Source organism: Dama dama, chromosome 12, assembly GCF_033118175.1.
Source record: "Dama dama isolate Ldn47 chromosome 12, ASM3311817v1, whole genome shotgun sequence".
In the NCBI taxonomy this organism is placed as follows: Eukaryota; Metazoa; Chordata; class Mammalia; order Artiodactyla; family Cervidae; genus Dama; species Dama dama.
Genome location: NC_083692.1, coordinates 57961184 through 57969877, shown reverse-complemented (window position 1 = coordinate 57969877; position 8694 = coordinate 57961184).

The following is an 8694-nucleotide window of genomic DNA, read 5'->3' as shown; positions in this document are numbered from 1 at the left end:
TGTGGTGCTCTTCATGGAGTGGGTGTAGAAATGAGAAACTGGAAATTACGCCTATGCTGAACATCAGAAATAATTATGACTTTAAAAGTATTAAAGCGTCAGTCTAAGTCATAGTCTTTTCCTGTCTTTGTTGTGCTGTTTATCTTTGCTAAAGTTATATCTATACCAGTTATAGCTGTGAAAGAAAAAAAAGTACTAGAAGAATTTGGGGAAAATCCATCATATTGTGGTGCAAGTATTTGGTTACTTGGGGAAATCTTGCTACCTCCTGATTTTTAATAAAAACAGAAAAACCAGTTCTTGACCAGGATAGAATTAATAACCTTCCCTGCAACCCTCAAAACATTCTAATTCATTTTGTCATTGATTGCTGACAACTCATCTATGGTTTCCCATCTTTAACGTGTTTCTAAGCATATAAAGGATAGATGCAGTAAGGGTAGGTTAGACAGAATCACTTAAGGCCATTTGTAGACTATGAATTGTCCCAAACCACTCATTGCTGTTCTCTAAAGGGTTTGTTTAGTATTTATCTGCACCTTATACAGTGCAGTGGTGCCACTTTTACAGGGTAGGAATTTTAAAAGATGTGTAACGTCAGTATGTACAACTAACCAACCAAGAGTCCTAATGACTCACAATGCATGCAGACTCCACTAATTGTGTGGAAGACACGGAATAAATATAAATCTTAGTCTCTGCTCTCAATGAAGTGGAAAGCTAGTTTAGGCAGAGCAGTATGACACAAATGAAATGATTAGCAAACCGTCAGGTGTGAAGCTGAATTGTACTGTCTTCCCTGTGCTTATGTTTCTTCATCTATAAAATTTAAAAAGCTACTTATAATAAAACTACTTATCCCAATAGGACCTGGTACATAGTTAGTGCTCAACAGAGGGTAGCCCATAATCACTGTTATTTAAACTACTGTTAATTTGTAAATGTAATAGGAGGTAAGAAAAAGAAGTGATCAGGGTGTGCTGCAGCTGTGGAGAATGTTTAATTCCTGATTGTGATTTAGCCTGGCCTTTGAATGATATGTAAACTTTAGCTAGCTGGTGACTTAAAGCATTGGGGAGGTCATACGAGGTGGGAAAAATAGTCATTGTAGAGGCATGTAGATTGCTGCCTATAGAGTTAAGTTAATAGCCTGATTGGTTCAGTGGGTATGTATAGGACGTTGTGGGAAACAAAATTGAATGGATAGGGTGGGGTGAGATTATGGAGGCTTTACAAGTCAGGCAAAGGAGTTTAGATTTTGATAGAATCAGCAATGAATTGTCTCTACTTGAGTGGGAGGAGTGATATAACAGAGAGGAGGCTGGTAGTAGGAGGCAGGATGGTTGGAGGGAGTGGAGGACAAGGAGAAGGCTATTAACACTGCCCAGTGAGCTGTGATTAGGGCTTAGTTGGCAGAATGGACAGTAAGACATAGAGCTAAGAAACTATAAAGGACGAAGTGACAAGTAGGGGGAAAATAACAGGAAAGTGAAATAATAGTAATGTTTTGAAATCTAGTGCCATATTTTCTGAGCCCAGCACCCGGATACAAGGTTGACAAATATGTGTGTATTCACGAAACAACTGAGAACGAATAACTGAAGATGCCCCTGAAAATGAGACTTTTTTTTTTTTTCCCCTGGTTTTCTATTTTTTTTTTTTTTCATTATTTTCAGTGTGTTTTGTCATACATTGATATGAATCAGCCATGGATTTACACGTATTCCCCATCCCGATCCCCGCTCCCACCTCCCTCTCCACCAGATTCCCCCGGGTCCTCCCAGTGCACCAGGCTGGAGCACTTGTCTCATGCATCCCATGTGGGCTGGTGATCTGTTTCACCATAGATAGTATACATGCTGTTCTTTTGAAATATCCCACCCTCACATTCTCCCACAGAGTTCAAAAGTCTGTTCTGTATTTCTGTGTCTCTTTTTCTGTTTTGCATATAGGGTTATCGTTACCATCTTTCTAAATTCCATATATATGTGTTAGTATGCTGTAATGTTCTTTATCTTTCTGGCTTACTTCACTCTGTATAAGGGGCTCCAGCTTCATCCATCTCATTAGGACTGGTTCAAATGAATTCTTTTTAATGGCTGAGTAATATTCCATGGTGTATATGTACCACAGCTTCCTTATCCATTCATCTGCTGATGGGCATCTAGGTTGCTTCCATGTCCTGGCTATTATAAACAGTGCTGCGATGAACATTGGGGTGCACATGTCTCTTTCAGATCTGGTTTCCTCAGTGTGTATGCCCAGAAGTGGGATTGCTGGGTCATATGGCAGTTCTATTTCCAGTTTTTTAAGAAATCTCCACACTGTTTTCCATAGCGGCTATACTAGTTTGCATTCCCACCAACAGTGTAAGAGGGTTCCCTTTTCTCCACACCCTCTCCAGCATTTATTGCTTGTAGACTTTTGGATAGCAGCCATCCTGACTGGCGTGTAATGGTACCTCATTGTGGTTTTGATTTGCATTTCTCTAATAATGAGTGATGTTGAGCATCTTTTCATGTGTTTGTTAGCCATCTGTATGTCTTCTTTGGAGAAATGTCTGTTTAGTTCTTTGGCCCATTTTTTGATTGGGTCATTTATTTTTCTGGAATTGAGCTGCAGGAGTTGCTTGTATATTTTTGAGATTAATCCTTTGTCTGTTTCTTCATTTGCTATTATTTTCTCCCAATCTGAGGGCTGTCTTTTCACCTTACTTATAGTTTCCTTTGTAGTGCAAAAGCTTTTAAGTTTCATTAGGTCCCATTTGTTTAGTTTTGCTTTTATTTCCAATATTCTGGGAGGTGGGTCATAGAGGATCTTGCTGTGATTTATGTCGGAGAGTGTTTTGCCTATGTTCTCCTCTAGGAGTTTTATAGTTTCTGGTCTTACATTTAGATCTTTAATCCATTTTGAGTTTATTTTTGTGTATGGTGTTAGAAAGTGTTCTAGTTTCATTCTTTTACAAGTGGTTGACCAGTTTTCCCAGCACCACTTGTTAAAGAGGTTGTCTTTTTTCCATTGTATATCCTTGCCTCCTTTGTCAAAGATAAGGTGTCCATAGGTTCGTGGATTTATCTCTGGGCTTTCTATTCTGTTCCATTGATCTATATTTCTGTCTTTGTGCCAGTACCATACTGTCTTGATGACTGTGGCTTTGTAGTAGAGTCTGAAGTCAGGCAGGTTGATTCCTCCAGTTCCATTCTTCTTTCTCAAGATTACTTTGGCTAGTCGAGGTTTTTTTGTATTTCCATACAAATTGTGAAATTCTTTGGTCTAGTTCTGTGAAAAATACCGTTGGTAGCTTGATAGGGATTGCATTGAATCTATAGACTGCTTTGGGTAGAATAGCCATTTTGACAATATTAATTCTTCCAATCCATGAACACGGTATGTTTCTCCATCTGTTTGTGTCCTCTTTGATTTCTTTCATCAGTGTTTTATTCTTAGAAAAGTATAACTTTCCAAAACTGAACCAGGAAGAAATAGAAGATCTTAACAGACCCATCACAAGCAAGGAAATCGAAACTGTAATCAAAAATCTTCCAGCAAACAAAAGCCCAGGACCAGATGGCTTCACAGCTGAATTCTACCAAAAATTTAGAGAAGAGCTAACACCTATCTTACTCAAACTCTTCCAGAAAATTGCAGATGAAGGTAAGCTTCCAAACTCATTCTATGAGGCCACCATCACCCTAATTCCAAAACCAGACAAAGATGCCACCAAAAAAGAAAACTACAGGCCAATATCACTGATGAACATAGATGCAAAAATCCTTAACAAAATTCTAGCAAACAGAATCCAACAACATATTAAAAAAATCATACACCATGACCAAGTGGGCTTTATCCCAGGAATGCAAGGATTCTTTAATATCCACAAATCAATCAATGTAATACACCACATTAACAAATTGAAAGATAAAAACCATATGATTATCTCAATAGATGCAGAGAAAGCCTTTGACAAAATTCAACACTCATTTATGATTAAAACTCTCCAAAAAGCAGGAATAGAAGGAACATACCTCAACATAATAAAAGCTATATATGACAAACCCACAGCAAGCATCACCCTCAATGGTGAAAAATTGAAGGCATTTCCCCTGAAATCAGGAACAAGACAAGGGTGCCCACTCTCACCACTACTATTCAACCTAGTGTTGGAAGTTCTGGCCACAGCAATCAGAGCAGAAAAAGAAGTAAAAGGAATCCAGATAGGAAAAGAAGAAGTGAAACTCTCACTGTTTGCAGATGACATGATCCTCTATATAGAAAACCCTAAAGACTCTACCAGAAAATTACTAGAGCTAATCAATGAATATAGTAAAGTTGCAGGATATAAAATTAACACAGAGAAATCCCTTGCATTCCTATATACTAACAATGAAAAAACAGAAAGAGAAATTAAGGAAACAATACCATTCACCATTGCAACAAAAAGAATAAAATACTTAGGAGTATATCTACCTAAAGAAACAAAAGACCTATACATAGAAAACTATGAAAATGAGACTTATGAGGGGCAAAATACATGGCCTGGCAGAGAACAAAGACTAATAAAACTGGGAAAGGATATGAAGAGGGAGCTATCCAATCCAGTATTCTTTTAGCTTATATCTATTGTGTATCTGCATTCATGCTGTGTAGGAAAGATTTGCCAAGAAGCAAACATTGGTTTAAAAATCCAGGACTGTAATGATCTACTTCCATGTGTATATCTTCCACGGGTCTATTGGTGCTTGAGGATAAAATGGCATCATACTTTAAAATAGTGACTATATCAACTGGCGATAGCCTGGTGCCCTACCTATGTTCAAATCCTGATTGCACCATGTGTAACTGTGAAAGAGTACACCACGTGTACTCCTGAATGAGCTACTGGAACTTTCTATGCCTCATGGTTAAAATGGAATAATAATAATAATAATAATAATTATATAATAATAATATCTACTGCATAGTGATACTGTGAGACTTAAGTGAGATGATACATGCTAAGTGCTCAAAGCAGTGCCTAGAGGGTACCAGATATTATCTAGGAGGAGTTGTAAGAGTAGTCTTAGTGGTGAGTCACAGTGCAGGTGAGCAGAAGTGGTTCACTTTACCCCGCTGAAGGTAAACATCATAACCTTCAGGAAATGGGTCTCCAACCAATATGCTGAAAGCATAGTTTTCCAAGGTAATTCCTGTGAAACTACATGTTTAAGACTAGTAGTACAGAGTGAATATTTGGGATTGGGGGTTATCCATTAAAGCCCAAATCTCAGGTTTCAGGGAGTGTCACCTGGGTTCACGCAAAGACCGTTTAATTAAAGCAGTACTCTGCAGATTGCATTCCTATAGGCACAGCATTTGAAAGGTAAGAGGGAAAACACTAGGTACCTACTGTTTGCAAAAGTATAAGATATAAAAGACACAGATACTTTACATGAGTTAATAACATCTGGATTCCAGGTTGAGCTCCCTTAGATCATGTTTTCTCCGTCACTCAAGATGGATTTTATTATAGCTCTTATGCTGCAGATAAGTTGTATCCTAGGTTGGGATAAGTGGTCAGCTTACAGTAAGTGTGTTCTGTCAAAGGAAGATTCCAAGTCACTTGATTGAAAACTGAAAAGCGTTAGAGTGCTTTCTGGCATGTGGGCTTCTCCAAATGCTTTCTTGAGTGGGCCATTCAGCCAGTAAATCAGTAACAGAGATTAGGGCATATGCAGAACAGGCCCTTTTATTTTCCTAGGAACTGGCCCCAATTTGTATTATGTTTTAATTTGTTTGTTCAAATCAAGCTTATAATTGTGCTTTTCCCTGGGTGTACCAGAAGGCAAGCAGTATGGTGATAGGAATGTCAACTCTTGCCATTTTTCAAAGGAATTGGAAGTTTCAGAGACTGTAGAATGGGGATCATTTCAGTATAGAAAGGAAAAACATGTTTAGCCAAGGATGGCCATCTGAATTTGATTAGTGCTTTCTTTGACATAAAAGAAATGCTGGCTCCAATTGAATTGTATGGTTTTGCCTACTTTGGGCTCAGATCCACGTGTTCCCTAGAGCTGTTTACTGACCACCTGAAATGTTGATTGGGGCTTTTGTCATGGCACGAGGACAGGACACAGGCCCTTTTTCTGGAGCCAGCCCAAGCGCATGGTGTAATAGGGGCTGAAGAAACTCACAGCCACATTTGGCCTTAGGCCACATAATCCCTCCAGGGCCCATGGAGGGGCTTCTCAATTCATGTCTCTAGAACGAAGAACGAAGCTTGAATTGCCACAGAGCAGATTGGAAGAAGGACTCTGCTGGTTTTTCCATACCCTGTTTTTTTCCCCAGGGAGTCTGAATTGTAGTTTTTATTCCACCTCTGCTCATTGAGCATCCCTGGGAATAGTAAAACTCAGGAATGCCACAAAAATTCTTACTAAGTGGGAGAATCTGTCTAAAGAACAGAAATAGCCTCAATGCAACTATAACGGGAATGTGTTGTTCAGTCTCTAAGCTGCATCCAACTCTTTGTGACCCCATGGACTGCAGCACACCAGGCTTTCCTGTCCTTCACTATCTCCTAGAATTTGTTCAAACCACTATCTCCTAAAGTTTGTTCAAACTTATGTCCATTGAGTCTGTGATGCATCCAACCATCTTGTCCCCTGTTGTCCCCTTCTCCTCCTTCCCTCAATCTTTCTTAGCATCAGGGTCTTTTCCATAAGCAGGCTCTTTGCATCAGGTGGCCAAAGTACTGGAGCTTTAGTTTCAGCATCAGTTTTTCCAATGAATATTCAGGGTTGATTTCCTTTAGAATCTACTGGTTTGATCTCCTTGCTGTCCAAGGGACTCTCAAGAGTCTTCTCCAGCACCACAGTTTGAAAGCATCAATTCTTGGGCAATCAGCCTTCCTTATGGTCCAACTCTCACATCTGTACATGACTACTAGAAAAACCATAACTTTGACTATACCGACCTTTCTTGGCAAAGTGAAGTGAAAGTCACTCAGTCGTGTCCGACTCTTTGCAACCCCATGGACTACAGAGTTCATGGAATTCTCTAGGCCAGAATACAGGAGTGGGTAGCCTTTCCCATCTCCAGGGGATCTTCCCAACCCAGGGATCGAACCCAGGTCTCCCACATTGTAGGTGTATTCTTTACCAGCTGAGCCACAAGGGGCAAAGTGATGTCTCTACTTTTTAATACATAAAGTTTGTCACAGCTTTTCTTCCTTGGAGCATGCATCTTTTAATTTCATGGCTGTAGTCACCTTCTGCAGTGGTTTTGGTGTCCAAGAAAACAAAATCTGCCACTGTTTCCACTTTTTCCCCATATATTTGCCATGAAGTGATGGGACCAGATGCCATGATCTTAGTTTTTTTTTAATGTCGAGTTTTAAGCCAGCTTTTTCACTCTCCTCTTTTACCCTCATCAAGAGGCTCTTCAGTTCCTCTTCACTTTCTGCCATTTGAGTGGTATCATCTGCATATCTGAAGTTGTTGATATTTCTCCTGGCAATCTTGATGCCAACTTGTGATTCATGCAGCTTGGTATTTCACACAATGTATTCTGCATAGAAGTTAAATAAGCTGGGTGACAAAATATAGCCTTGATGTACCCCTTTCCCAATTTTGAACCAGCGCTTTGTTCCATGTCTGGTTCTAACTGTTCCTTCTTGACCTGCATACAGGTTTCTCAGGAGACAGGTAAGGTGGTCTGGTATTCCCATCTCATTAAGAATTTTCCACAGTTTGTTGTGATCCACACAGTCAAAGGCTTTAGTGTAGTCAACAAAGCAGAAGCAGGTGTTTTTCTGGAATTCCCTTGCTTTTTCTATGATTCAATGATGTTGGCAATTTGATCTCTGATTTCTTTGCCTTTTCTAAATCCAGCTTGTACATCTGGAAGTTCTTGGTGTTCAGACCTTCTAGGCTTGCAAGGAACTTGAATTTTTCTCTAAGTACCATGAGAAACTTTTAGAGGATTTTAATCAGGGAGATGACAAAATTTGATTTGAAAATGACAGGCAAAAACTGTTGAAGATTACTCAAAATTTATTTTTTAATAAATATTTCATTTTTACATGTTTTAGGAAAAATGAAAGGAATTGCAATTTACTGAACAGCTTGAATGTACTCCATATTGTTTTAGATATAGCTATGTTTCATGTAACTTTTAGAACAATTCTAGAGGTAGTTCCTAGTATCTCTGTTCATCCTGATGATAAAACTGAGACTTGGAAAGATTAAGTGATTTACCCCAGACCATATGGATAGAGCAAGCCAAAAATCCATTCCAGATGAAGAGTGTATGGTATTTCCATTGTGCCATGCTGTCTTAGTGCTTGGGTGTCTAGTATAGTGTCTTGAACATAGAGGACATCTAATAAATCTTTGTTAAAATATGAAAAGAGCAAACATTTCCATTAAAAAATTTTATCTTCAATATCAAATGCCAAAACGATAGCTTAGCATAAGAAGTAAATAAAAATAATAGCACTAGCCCTACTTCAGTGAGGGTCTGAAAAGTTTTAGAAACTATCTAGAAAAACTCAGGACTTGTGTTTAAACCAGGATCTGAGTCAGGGTTCAGTCATGGGAAACACAATCCACTTTCTTAAGCAGAAAGAAATTTAATCCAGGATTTCAGTACATTCAGAATTGTTGGAGAGTGATACCTGACCTTTTCAGGACTGTGACTGAAATTTGAGAAGTCCTG